Here is a 15,269-nt window from a genome sequence, read left to right on the forward strand (position 1 = left end):
GAAACATTACTTCAGACAAATGAAAGTTGGGTGAATTGATTTTTTGATGAGGGCTGTGAAGAAAACTGCTAATACTTATGTGATGACAGGCATCCTGGGTGTACAAGGCCGTCTGTGGAGCGGTGGTTTGGCAGTTTAAAAAAACTTTCTAGTAAATTTGTCATTTACAATTTGACTGGAGAGTGGCTGGTGCTTGGTCCTTTGTATTACTTGTAGAAGGTTGGGATATGAGGTGTTTTTGTTTCTTTCAAAAGGAAATCCAAATGAAACAATATGCTTTACTGAACTATTGAGGATTTCAACTGGGAAAGGACCAAGCCCGTTCATAGCCCTAATCTATTTATCATTCAACTTCCCAATGATAAATTAGATTATAAATTACAAACCACGTGCATTTAAGGTGAACACTTAACTGAAGTTTTTGTATATTCAGTTGAATAATGATCAGTTACATTTGTTGCATTCTTGCTGTGCTACCGAAGTAACACAGCCAGTAAGTGACAAAACGCAGTTTCAGACCCAGGCAGTGCAGCCTGACAGTCTGCCCGATCAGTCATTTTGTTTTATTGCTAAGCATCAAGCTACTGTCTGAAGGTGAAGCTGGAAGCTTAAATAGAAATGATGATAGATGGATAGAAAAAGCTAAAAAGAGATATAAATATTGGAGTTCATGATTGTTTTGATGGAGAATAAGGCAATATTGTATTTTCAAAAGTAAGATTAATTGAGGGAAATCAATGGGAGAAGCATGGTAGAAGGCACGAGGCTGTGGGTGTTAGATTAGCTGCTGGAGCCGGAGTGCAGAGTGGAAGAACTACTGCCGGTTGTCAAAAACAATGAGAAACCTGAGACTTTACCCTATTGGCAGCCTGACACCTTGCAGTCTGCCGCTGTTTTATAGATTCTGACAAAAGACATGAAACTCCTGGGTCGAAGACCAAGGACTTCAGACTCTCGACAATAACAGTTGTCAGTATTAGCATTTTCACTGGTCCTCCCAGCCACAATCTCAGGGAATGACAGACAAAGGGCAGCAGGTTGAGGTACACGAAGGAACCCTGAGTTTAGGAAACCTGAATATTTTACAGTGGGGTGTTAGCGTTGCTCTAGACAGGACCCCATACCTACCTTCCAAGGCTGTCTGCTATACAGACGTCTCTGAACAGATTGTCGGAAAGAAAGGCTGTCGGCGTCTCTGCTCACAAGACATGTAGAAACACTAGAGACGTGGAGAACAGTCTCCCAGCAATCCTTAGGGTGGACTACTTCTGTAATGCATCGATGGATGAAGTTATCAGTTCTCCGTAGTTAGATGTCAAGCATCAATTTGTCTTGCTGTTTCAACCCTTCCAGTAAGTAAGTAAGCCTTACAAGTAAGGCTCTTAAGACTGTGAGAATTAGACTTTTTAAGCCAGGACTGAGCAGTCATCTGAGGCAGAAGTCACAAACTGGAGGACTGTGGATAGTGCCCTCTTTTGTGTCCACATAATATTTAAAAATACCACCTGGATTAGTAATTAATTTTAAACAAAAATGGGGATCTTCTCTTAAAAACTCATACACGTGATAGTGGCGGGCCCACATTCCCCAAGAGCTGCACAGCAGAATTGCCCTGTCCAGTCCCTTCAGCCCAGATGCTCCAGTTCCCCTCGGGCTGTCGTTCCAGTTTCACGCATTCCCACCACCTGTCTGAAGCCTGCAGGCCCTTGTTTGTGACCTCCGATTTGTAGAAACACTGGACTCCAAAGATAAGCAGGGCTTCGGGGCTGGAGGAATCCAGGCTGAGGAACCCAGCCAGGCACTGGGAGAAGAATCTGGTGCCCAGAAGAGGCAGCTCCTGCACTCTCTGGGTGCCGGGTCGTGGGGAGGCAGGCTGCAGTCTCAGAGTGACCAGAACTCCGAGTGAGTGCGTTGGTCAGAAACTTAGCGCTGCAGACTGGACCAGCAGGGGGAAAATGAGCGCTGCATCTAGAGGACTGAGCGCATTCCCACTGCTTTCTTTGGGGGACTGGCACCCGGCCTGGAAGGTAACGGAAGGAATACAGGCTTCAGAGAGGAAGCTCAGGCACGGGATTTGGGGCCTGGGATCAGGTTTTAACTCCAGCTCTCCCTGGACTGGAGACAGTGTGACACTAACGGATATGAAAGTTCAGGATATTTAATGTTAAGTTATATCACGTACTTACCAACATCTTTCAAGAATTTACAGTAAAAGTAGATTAGAAAGACAACCTCCTTTGAAGTCTGACAAATAGATGGTTTTTAAATTACTCTTTAAATTACCTAGTGTGTCATCTTGGAAAAAGTATGCAAATATTCAGAAAATCTGAGCCCTCATCTGTGAAATGGAGTTCACTTGATCCTGGAGATACCCTGGAAGGGCAGGGAAGGCTGGGCAGGGAAAGGTGTGCAGAGGCAGCTGGCAAAGTGTTCCCAGTGCGAGGCTCTCTGGAAACGGGGTTCCTCTTCTCTTTCTCCCACTCACTGGGATAATGACCATGTAACGACTTAGGCAGTTTAAAATTGAGATTTTTTCCCCGTCTTTTAGAAGGGACCACATTAAAGTACTCAGATATTGAAGAAAAAAAGAGCCTCATTTTTCTGACTCTCAGAAATTTTCTCCTGCTTTAGGCTTCTGACTGGGGACAAAACTATGGTCCATCTTCTAGGATTTCTGTGTTCAATAAAACGTCATAAGGTGGCGGCATTTTTATTTGTCTGTTTGTTTGTTTCTTAGAATTTTAAGGTCAAGACATAAATTTTTCCCTCAAAATTGGAAGGGCAAAATATAATGAGTAAGCTTAATGGATGTGTTGTAACCTTGAAATAATACTGTAGCCCCCAGATATTATCAGCAACCTCGGTAGAAAGTCCATGTGAGTAGAGAGTCAAATGATGTTCAGAATTTTTGCAAAGAACCTATCAATGATCAACTTAGTGTAAAGACGTGGAGCCTTCTCTTTGAATTGTCATTTTCCTCAGTCTCTTTTTCACATACCACACCGCTCATGAGCTGCCAGTGGGGTCACGGTACCTAGAACTGGGTTTGCATATGATATGTCCAGACTATCACTGGTCTTAGCAAGCCAAGGGTACGCAGTTTCACAGCCCTTCCCGTCCGGAACCTGATGGAAGGCGTGACCTGTAACAAGATTGAGACTAAGACATTCTGTTGAGAATGACTGAGGGATGTAAGATTTACATGACCACCAGAAGGACTTCTACTTTTCAAGAGATCAGAGAAAGAGGAATTCAGCCTACATGAAATTACTCTGTAAAGTTCTATGTGCAAGAAAGTGACGAAAATAGTTAGAATATCAAAAAGTTTATGGATTAGAATAGTTATAAGTAATAAAAAGATTCCATTTCCCCCCACATTTTTTAATATTTCACACATGGTTTAAAAAGTGCAGATGGTAGAAAGCTTGTGTTCGCAAGCTGGAAAATTATTCCAGGGTAATAGTACTCCCATAGCTCTTGGTGACCTAAATCTGACGTGGGCATTGCTACAATGTGTGTGATTTAAACAAAGAGATGACATCGTTTGGCAGGAGGGAAAATGTATAGTTAATAGATATCTGACCACCAAAATGTACAAAGATTCTAACCCTGAATATCTCAATTTTCCCCTCAGATCATAAGGGAAAGAAGCCATTATAAAAAAAAACAATTTTAAGTTAATGAAGAATTTTCCTGTGTAGGATATAGCAGTGTCCCTGTAATTGCTGGGGTTTTGCATTACGAGGTAGATTTTTAAAATATTCATTAAGTGTCTTGATTTGACTTTTAGAAGATTTCACGCTGACAGCCAAAAATCCTTGAATGGTGTGAGCCAAACAAGTTTAATTTGTTGCCTGGGAGTCACACTAAGTCATATCAATTAAAAAGTAAAATGTCAGTAGGTCAGTAATGCAAATTATCAGTAATTATCAGCAAAACTTTCGTGGTTTTAAAAATAGTGGTTTGCAAAGTTGTGAGTTTCAAAATAAATTTCTCTATTAAATATCCTGAATTTTCTTTTTAAGAAAACAGTTAAAATACCGATAGCAAGCAGACAATTGCTGATACCAAGGCACCGAATTACTATTTCAGTGGAGTTTATAAGCCATTTTTCTGGAAAGACCACCCATTAATTCTGTCTACCCAGTGCCATTCTGAGGAGTTAAATCTTGTTTTTGTGGACTCCTGCCAGGGCATTCCGGGTGGTAAGATGCTATTTGTTTTTGATGGTGCAAGTGTTTGCGTTCATTCATGCTTAACATCAATAGTGCACAAAAAAGGACCCGAAAGCCATTTTAAAAGAAATTGGATTATAGGGAACATACAGTGATACTGGCTCAGAAACTACAGCCTGAGAACGTTAGGAGAAATTTGTTTCCAGATAGCCTGCTGATTTTTAACTGACTTGCTTCATGTCACTACCAAAAATTGTTCATCATTCCTCCTAAACATCATGACAGTAAAGTGTTGAGTTTCGCTATAAGTTGATAAAGCAGAAGCAGATTATCATGGGTGACAGACAGCATGCTGAAGAAAAGGTGAATGTCAGTCCTCGTAAATGTGAGCGAATTTCAAACTATCTATATTAGGGTTTACTAGTTGACTTGAGAAAACCTATGTTATTAATCATATATTATGTACTGTTTCACTTTCCCATGCATTTTTTCTTTTTTTTCCTGCAACTATTTTTATAAGGAAAGGTGAGCAAAGCTAACATAAAGGAAAGTGGATAAGGCCAAAAAGGGACTTCTATCACTTGTTTTAGGTTAACAATTTTCCAGAAAATTGACTTCCTACACCTAGAAAATTAGAAGGTCCCATTTGAGTGATGAATACAATGCACCACCTACTGCCACGTTGTAAGTGACAGAAATATTTAATTTGAACCAAAACGGAAGACTCATTCTGTGTCAAGTGCCGTGATAAACTCTGAAAATGAAAATTAACACCCTTGACCACTAGGAATTTAATTTCTGGCTAGAAACAGATATGGAAATAATGAGTGCAACCCAAAATGTCAGATGGTGACAGTGCTATAGGAAAACTAAAGCTCAGTAAAATGGCTGGGTTATGCCAGGTGTGATTGTTGTCTTATCAGGGCTGTTGCTGTCAGGACAGCCCACACTCCTGGAAAGACTGATTTGTGGCTTTCATTGTTCATTCAAGATCTGCACGAAGGAAGAACTGAGAGCAACACACACCAGCCAGAAACTGGGGACTACTTCATCTCAGTTCTAAACACATGAACTTCACAGTCTTTCTTTTATTTGTAAATTCATACAAGATCCTCCCCATCCCCACTTCTTTTAGTAGTTGTTTTGTGATTCACAGGGGAGAGAGGGCTTGGATGCAGACACACACACACACACACGTTCTCTCAAACATATATAATCTCAAAAGCTATTTTCTATTTATGTGACAAAGAGCTGGGGCTTTGGAGCAATAGAGATCAGGGTTGGAATCTCAGCTCGCCCACTGAACAGCTTTGGGAAACAGCTTTTGGGAAACCTCTCTAAGCTTCAGTTTCCGTAACATGGGGGTAACATGGGTCTAAAATTTTCTGCTCCTGGGTTTATAGCAGACTGGAGCAGCTAGCTTAGTTTCAAGTGTACATACAGTCTACTCTGAGAAAATAAAAAAAGTCTATTTTAAGATTAAAATATACATTTCAAAAGGAGTTAAATATACATTTGAAATCCGGGAAAGTCACATTATGTGGTCAAAAAAACAAAAGGAGTATCAAATTAAAAGTCTATGAAAACATGACTAGGGTTTAGGGAGTAAAATATTGTGGGTAATTTTGGTCGATTTTAAACTAAATACAAAAGTATTTTGATTATGGAGACTTTTCTCATAATTTTTTTCATGATTCCTGTCTCTATGGGTGTACCCATCTGTATATTTATTTTATTCATCTATCCATCCATCCATCCATCTATCCACCGTGTAAACTCTTTCCAAGATTGTGATGTTAAGAGACACTTGAAGGACAGCAGGAAGAGGAAGGGCAAGATGACCTTGTAGTCATCTTCACTAAGCAGCAGCAACCTTGAAAGACAGCCAGAAAGATGTTTGTGGATCCCACGGTCAGTACTAGGGTACTGGTTTTTCCAACTCATACCAGAATACCTGAGGTTGTTTTTTCAGCATCTTCATTTAGTTTGTCAGGACTGCTATGGTCTTCAATCAGGGAAACCTCCTTTCCCTTTATAGACTTTCTGGGTCTAATGTAGTATGTTTGATTTATAGAAGAGTCCTTTTGGGGAAAGCCTACGGCCACCCACAACACTGGCTTTATCCGGGCGGTATGCTGTCCCGTTCCCTAGTGGTAGGCTGCTTTCTCCCATTCTGAGGGATGTAATTTCACTTTTTTAGTGGTGTATTTTGAAGCACAAGTGTTTTCAATTTTTATGAAGTCCAACTTACCTACTTTTTTCTAATGTTATGTAGGCATTTGATGTCATACCTAAGACACAATTGCCTAATTTAAGGTCACAAAGATTTACACCTATGTTTTCTTGTAAGTGATTATAGTTTTGGCTCTTACAGTAAGATTTGTCGTGCATTTTGAGTTAATTTTTATATATGGTATGAAGTAGAAATGTAATTTTATTCTTTTGCATGTGGATGCCCAGTTTGCCCTAGTGCCATTTGTTGAAAAGATTATTCCTTCCACGATGAATTATTGTGACACTGTCTCAAAACCAAAACTTCATTTGTAAAAACTTCCTTGCTTTTGGATGTAACATTTTCAGGCTTATCTCATACCTATGATCCAAAGCTATGATGCTTGTAGACCAGACCTCAAAAAGTTTTCATGACAATGCTTCTAAATACTCAATTTCCATATTATCTGAATTTTCTAGAGGCATTTATAAAATACAGTGCTGTTTGCATTTATCACACATTTTAATTGCAATACATTTTACTGAAAACTCATATTTTATATTTACAAAAAGCTATAGCATTCACAACTGGACATTCACATGCAGAAAGATGAATCTAGGCACAGACCTTACATGTTTCACAAAAGTTAACTTAAAATGGAATTACGGATCTAAATAAGAAATGCAAAACTGTAAAACCCCTAGAAGGTAACCTAGCAGGAAACCTAGGTGACCTGGAGTGCGGTGATGCCTTTTTAGATACAGGACCAAAGACATGAAAAAACATAACTGATAAGCAGAACTTCATTAAAACTCAAGACTTCTGCTCTGAGAAGCACAATGTCAAGAAAATGAGAAGACGAGCCACAGACTGGGAGAAACTAACTTCAAAGACATATTTGGTAAAGGACTGTTACCAAAACACACAAAGAACTGTCAAATCTCAACAATAAAAACTCTAACCACTTAATTTAAAAATGGGCCAAAGACCTGAACAGACACGTCACCAAAGAAGATATACAGATGGCAGATAAGCATGTGAAAAGATGTTCCACATCACGTGTCATCAGGGAAATGCAAATGCAGATGATACACCATACGCACCTATTAAAATACCCGGAGTCTAGAACTCTGAACACCAAATGCTGATGAGAATGTGGAGCAACAGGAACTCCCAGTCACTGCTGTTGAGAATGCAAAACCGTATAGCCACTTTACAGATAATTTGTTGCTTTCTTACAAAACTAAACAGACTTTTACCATGGGATCCAGGAACCATTCTCGTTGGTGTTTACCCAAATGAAGCAACGAACATGTCCTTCAGTAGGTGAGTGGATAAATAAACTGTGGGTACATGCAGACAATGCACTATTATTCACTGTTTGAAAGTAAATGAACTATCAAGCCATAAAAAGACATGGATGAAACTTAAATGCGTGTTACTAAGTGAAAGAAACCAATCTGAAAAGGCTAAACGTATGATTACAATTATATGACATTCTGGAAAAGACAAAACTGTGGAGACAATAAAAAGATCAGTGGTTGCCAGAGGAAGAGTGGGTCAAAAGAGATGGATAGACAAAGCACAGAGGATGATAAAGCAGTACAAATACCATTATGATGAATATATGCCCAACCCCATGGAATCCACAGCACCAAGAGTGAACCCTAATGTAAACTATGGACGTTGGGTGATTGTAATACATCGGTGCTGCTTCATCAGTTGTAACAAATGGCACTCTGGTGGGAGATGTTGGTAATGGGGGAGGCTACACATTTTTGGGGAGAGGTGGGTCATGGGACATCTCGGCACCTTCCTCTCAGTTTTACTGTGAACCTTAAACTGTTTCTAAAAATTAAGTTTTAATAAAATTTTAAAGCAAATCGAAACAAAATACACCCATTATTTATGAGATGGTTTACTATATCACTATAAATTATGCTAACTTACTGCTTATTTGTTTAAAGATTTGTTTTTGCCTGTAGAAAGGATAATTCTAACAGCAAAAGAAGAGAACTCACAAAACTGATCGTGATCGTTATCATAGGAGATAAAAAGCCTTCTTTCAGAGCCAGCATATGATTGATTTTGTTTGCGAATGATAAAATAAAAGAACACCTCCCTATTTTTTAAAAGCCTTGTTGGCTTATTTAAGTATACAGGTAAAAGATAACAAACTCAACAACTTGTATCCCTTTGGCCCATCAAAATATAACTATTTCTTAATGTTTACCAAATGACTTTGTGCCTTAAAAGTAAAAACTTCATGGAAATACTTGTTACTTTCTCTTTTTAAAATGAGTCGAATCAAGCAAGATCCAAAGCTGCCCAAAATTGATATTTCTTCCCTTATTTCTAAACCTTTAATTTTAGTTTTAGGAAATGACTTGTTGAACAGAAAATTAATGCCGGGAGTTCAATTATTATCTCAGTGATTCTGTATTTTTTTTTCTCTTCTGTACTAGATTTTTGTGCTTAGTTAAGTCCAGCAGCAGCTACTGCTGCTTACAGCAACTTGGTCACTTTCAATCAGATTATTTTTGAGTCTCCACTTTGTGCAAGGAACCATGGAAATAACTAAAGAAAAAATAAAACCTCATCTAGGCTGCAGTCTCTTAGGCTAGATGTGATAGATACATCAATGACTGTGATTCAAAACCTGCCCAATTGTCAATATTCTGTATCAATTTTAAGTCATTTTTATTAATGAAAAATATTGTACACCAACATTTTAGTCAATTATCCTAACAGATGAATAGGTGTTTATATTTAAGCCAATTTTCTGGTCACTAGAGGATTAGTAGATAGCTAAAAAGAAAACTGCCCAGGGTAAACGCTTCTGCTTAGGATGAAGGGACCTGAACCCTATGTCACAACTAACCAGCACACTTTGAAAGAGGCGTCATAAAAACATCAAGTCTATTTGACCGCTTTAATTCAGTAAACAAAATCAGAGGAGGAAATAAAATGCCTCTCTGACACAACACATTTAGCAAAGCAGACATTTCTGGTGGCATTCATCTAGTAATTTAGAAATCATCGAAAGCTCAGAAAGTAAAGAAAATAATAGTGCCAATATTAAAGAGATAATCAAGGAAAATCCTTTTAATTTAAAATCAACCCTCTTAATTTAAAGCATAAACTTGTGTAAAAGACATCAGTTTTTTTTTTCCTACATGTCAATATACAGCTACTTATTTAGTCTTAAAGATGTGTTCTTTGAACCTGTATTAAAAATTGTCTTTGAGTCTAACTACCAGGTCGTCTAACACAGGAGAATTATAAAATTTTCCTCAGCTCAATGGTTCAAAAAATAGGAGGATTTAAGGAGGTTTTTATTGGAAAAGAATAAATGCAGCTATGCATATTTGAAGGTCAATCCCATGGAAGAAAAAATATACTTATTTTTGTTGCTCCACAAAGCAGCACTGGCACTAAGCTGAAGGACACACAGGCTTCACTTGAAAAGAAAGGACAGTGGGACAGTCGGAGTGGTGGAAAGTGGGAAGGTCTGAGTCCCTCAGGTGTGAGCGCGCTGTTGCTCGAACTACCCAAGAAGCTGCTAAATAACCATCTAGTCTGTGTGGAGTAAGAGACTGGGCGAGATGACCCGGTGGGCAGACCTTCCAGGACTGTGAGGAAGGCATTTCTGTTGGTCATAAGCCACCCAGTCAGCGGTGTTCTGTCCCAGCAGCCCAGATGGACTAAGACAATATTGTGTCCATCTTTCTGAGCTATGAACTGAGCTCAGAACTGAGCTTGAATCCGTGCGTCTACCGCTTGCTGAGCCAGTTCTTCCAGTCCGAACAGTTGGGTTCCTCAGTGTATCAGTGGGTTCTTTTAGAGTTTCCAAGGATTCAGGGCTTGTGCTCCCAACTCTGGCCTGGGTTTCTGGTTTTCCAGAGAAGTGAGAAAGATGCTTTCCCTTGTTGAAGACAGATAATAGGAGCTTGATAGCCTTCCTTACGCTGTTCACTCAGCGGTCATTCCCCCAGGTACAGGATTAGAGCTGGCTGCTTGGGCACCATTATGACGATGGAGAGTAGGCTCCTGTCCTTCCTGGTCAGAAGCTCTCCTTTCTGTCTTGTCTCCACAATTTCCTGATGTTAAATAATAAAAATTCAACTGAGTAAATTTTAAAGATCTAATTGGCTTTATTGAACAATTCATGATTTAAACAGCATTCCATCCAGCAAATGGAAAACAGCTTGGAGGAGCTGTACGTAATGGAGGAAGGCTTTTATAGGTGGGAGGGGGAAGGGAGAAAGAGAAAGCAGATTACCTCATTTTCCTTTAGGGATGGAGAGGAGCTATGTGGCAGATTATCACATTGGTGCCAACTAGAAAATTCCAGACTGACTGGTTAAGATTACACTGTAGAGGAGGTTGAAATGGAAATTAAGTTAGGTATTAAGTTTAGGTTGGGTGTCCTGGACTTTAGCACAAGAGACTTTGGGGCTTGTTGATCCTTTTAAACAGTTCCTCTCTTTTGATCAGAATCTCGGCTTAACTGAGAGATGTGCTAAAAACGTAAAGCAGCAGTGCCACTCTCAGCTGCTGCTCTGAAGTTCCCGCAGCTTTGTCTGTCCTTTGTGTGGTGTCCGTAGGTTATGATGTTTCTGCTTAGTCCCTGTGGTATTCACAGGGTACAGCTTCAGGTTCACAATCTCTAAGTCTGTCATTCTGTTGTTCCTATTCTGCTATTATGGAGATCATTGGCTTGGTGGTTAGTGGCCGTGAACATGCATTTAAAGCTTTTGAGAGACTACAGCACACCAGGGAGATTTCTATGATTACAATAAAAAGGATCATTCCCAGTGGTTGGGGTACACTCTGGAATCATGGTCCCAAGAACCAAACCAATCAGAATCAAATAAGTCAAAGAAAGACCCTGATGAAGGAGTCACCTTTTTAAGTCAAGTTGCTTGGTCAGTGATCTTGTGTAACTGAGTTTCAACTTCTTCAGAAGTGTCAGTCCGGGTAGAGCAGGTGGTGTGGCTACAGCAGACACCCCCTTGCTCAGCTAAAGGATAATCATGGACTATCCTATTATCAAGAACAACAATCTTTGGCCAGAGCTTCTAAGGATCTTTGTTCGGCATCTATTTTCTTAACAGTGGATTCAGCAGGATGATCAGGCAAGTAGGGTCCTGTCAAAAGAAGTGAATTCTGAATCAGAATGCCTCCTAGTAATTACTATTTGAATCTGTGGCTCAGAACTGGAAAGATGACAGCTGTGGAGGCCAGTAAATTTTAAGACTGGAGACCACATAGGAAGTTTTATTCTGATTAACCTTGCCTTGTGTCCCTTTCTTTGCATAAAGCATGAATACAGAGCTTCCCAAGTTTGGGATGTTAACTGCAGATAAGGAAATGGACCAAGGGGTCTCTAACATCATGGACAAATCAGAGGGGTTTTTTTGATGACAAATCCAGCAGCCTGAAAGCTTACTCCCATTAGCAATGTCCTCGAGATACAGATGGGGGCATTATCTTTCCAGGTCAATGCCAGAGTAAAGGAAAGAAAAAGGAGAAAGTGTTTCGTATTTAGTTAAAGTATGAAATCTAGATTTGGCATCTTAGGCCAAAGCAGTCTACTCTGATGGCAGCCACTTCTCTTCCTAGGCTGTTTAATTTGGAGGTCCCCAGTGTTTGCAAAGAGCCAGATGTTAAGTGGAGCCTTTTTCATCTGTGAGATGTGTATCCAAGGTTTAGGTCCCTGTAGTTTGGCTGCCATCTGGGTAGTGAACATGACCTGGTATTGTCCCTTCCAAGAAAATTCAAGGGCAGTCTTTGTTCTTAGAGATTGAAATAGTTTGAAGATTTGTAGGCAGATATTTGAGGAAACTAGAAAAATTCAGGATCCAGTCCAGTCTAGATATATAACAAAATCTCAAGGACAACAGGATTAGAATATAATACAGATAAAGGTGTAAAAAAAAACCATAATTTTTTCTACAATTGCCCCCATTTTCATTAAAGATAATCATGGTAAAACTGACTTATTTGCGTTAAACTTGGCCTAATTATTTGCATAAGTGCAGCAAGAATAATGATTTTAAGGAGTCCCAGATTGAACTCTTAAAAACTTCTTGAGGTCAGGAAGCCACGCCAAAGTCCAAGCAGTTCCGTAAAGCTGTGTGGTCATATCTGAGTCTATGAATCTCTCTCTCTCAAGTATGATATTCCAGCCAAAGCCTTGGTAATACAGACAGTGATTCTAATTGTCCTGTTACAAGGAGAACAGATTTTTACTGAACTTATGTGAATAACTAACTATAATTATTATAATTATTATATTGCCAAGAAAAGAATACTTGAGGGTTTCCAAATTTTGGAGGGTCAAGTAAGGAGAAAAAGTAAATGTTTCTTCTTTTTTACAAAGGTATATTTTATCAAATTGCTGTAAGTCATAGATAGGTTAAGAGAAAAACTTTAAGTCTGGAAACTCAAAACATTAAGGAACCAACATCATCTCCTCTGTTCATTCAGTTCTACATTATAAATTCTTGTTCTGCTTGAATCAGGATTTTTTTTTTATTAGTTCTGGAAATTCTTACCCAGATAAGTTTTATAATCTTAAAGTTACCAGAAACCTATATCAAAAGCCCTTTCCATGAATCTTCTTGAAGATGAAGCACTTTTGTAAGAACACTTTTGCGAAAGCATCTCAGTAAAACAATAACTATAGATGACAAAAGACTTAAAATGGTTATGGTTAAAAATCTGATGAGAGTTCATTATAATGCAGTTGACAAGGAAATTTGCTAATTTGTGATGTACATTTTAAGATAATAAATGGAATTATGCCTGATGATATCATATCAGGACATATCAGATTTCGAGGAAGCTTACAGAATTTGTGGAATGCTTATAATATATACCTATTTAGACACAACCTAAAGGATTAGTATTACTTCTCATTTGACAATGCTTTCAATGTAAGTTACCATATGAAATAAGTCTGATTTGTTTAATCTCTTCCTTTGTACAAGGAGAGAGAACGAATCTTTAGAGATGCCCCAGGAGCTTCTGGAAAATTTCAAAATCAGTTCAAGGTCAAAAAATACTAATTTAGAATTCAATTTTGGGAAGTTTGTCAATAATAACAAAAGGTTATAAAACATTTGGTCAAATAGGATCATAAGGTCATTCTGAAACAGTTATCCATTTAACCTTGGTGACAAAGATTTTGCAGGTAAATACAGAAAGTTTAATAATTTTAACTAAAACTTAGCTCTTTTAGTAGAGGAGACTCAGTTTTCTTAAGTAATCCAAGGCCTGATAAAAACAACAAGGAACATAGGTAATTATTTTGACGAGACACAAGATTCGTGTTTTGTCTAAGCAGATTACTTGAAAAGGTAACGAAACACTTCACAATCTATTCTGAAGAGCAGACCAATAGTTCAGAATTACTTGGTTTTTTAAACAGAGAGACAACCAAATTCTAATTTTGTACCAGATTACTTTTGATATTAAAACTTATTTTTAACTTACTTAATTTTAGCTAGCTTGGTCACATGTAAAATTCTTTTTCCAAGCTTCCTCTCTCATATACCTTTTACGGCCTTTTTCTGGCATATAGGGATGTTTCCCTTATTACTTTTAGTGGCTTTTATTACATATTTTAGAATTTTTAATCCTTAAAAGCCTTATTTTTAATGAAAATAGAGGAGGAAACACTTACAAACCATTTTTTATATTAGCATTTGGTGGCTTGGCAAATCTATAAATACTTTTTATAAATTCTAGAAACATATGCTTTCTAATAGACAATTTCTCAATGTGACATAAAAGATGTTTACTAATAGACCCAAATATTTTTAATTCTGTTAAAGAAAACCAAAAGTGGATAAAGCTGTGTTTAGTAATTAGTGTTTTCATGTTTTATCTTACTGGGAAATCATTTGGATATTCAGTGAATTTAACTCATCATTTGACTCAATGTATTAAAATTTTGAGGTTCCAGTTTACTAAAAGATTTGGGAAAACTATTTGAAAAGTTCACCTAAAATTTTTGTATCCTACTTAGATCAATTTCATTTCATTTACTTGTTTTTAACAACTATATTTAGATTACCCACAAAAACTTCATGAGACATTAAACAAACCCAGCCATCGTCCCAAGCTAATTTTTTTTGCTGACAAATTTAGTAAGCAATAACATGAACTGATTTGATTAATAAACCCAGGTGAAATAAGAGTTGTATGTCTGCATTAATATTAATCGTAGCGATCTCTAAAGACATCTATTTTAATTAAATCAACGCATTTAAACTAAGTTTAATACTGAATGTTTTTCTCCAGATCACATGAACCTGAAAAGCATTTGGGTTAAATCTCTGTTATAGTTCTTGGAATTTTATGAATACTTCTTATAAACAGTTGATTTTCTTTAAGCCAATTAAATAGAGCTCTTTTACAAATTAAAGTAATACCATCTAGAGGTAAAATATACTATACATCTACAACACATATATGGACACACATGCATACGCACACAGGCAGATGCAGAGATTTTATAGTTACATTTAAAAATTTCTGCCATGAATTCGGTACAATGATAAAAAAAATCTCACTAGTTAAAAAAGGACAGTTGAAGCAAGTTAAGTTTATCTGCTCAAATAGCTAGAGCTTTTATTTTACAAATATTTGTGAAGACACATGATTTTTTATTTGCCTGTATTTCAAATGAACTTTCCCCCTTTCATTCTCCTTTTGATAAGAATTATCTCTCTGAAGTTTCTAGAATATTCACATCTCAAAGGCACAAGGAAGGAATGCAAGTAACAAGTGTTTTAAGATAAATAGGGGAGGCTTTGGGACTGGTAGGATTAGGTGAACTTTGAATTGCCTCTAGAGCTGCATTTCTAGTTTTG

The 15,269-nt window shown here is 37.8% G+C and overlaps 1 protein-coding gene across 1 annotated transcript in view; it reads left to right on the plus strand.

The window, feature by feature from the left end:
- The window catches only part of C30H8orf34 (chromosome 30 C8orf34 homolog), a 237,919-nt gene that overhangs the window by 141,594 nt on the left and 81,056 nt on the right, over nt 1–15,269 (plus strand).

Source organism: Camelus dromedarius, chromosome 30 (assembly GCF_036321535.1).
Source record: "Camelus dromedarius isolate mCamDro1 chromosome 30, mCamDro1.pat, whole genome shotgun sequence".
NCBI lineage: Eukaryota > Metazoa > Chordata > Mammalia > Artiodactyla > Camelidae > Camelus > Camelus dromedarius.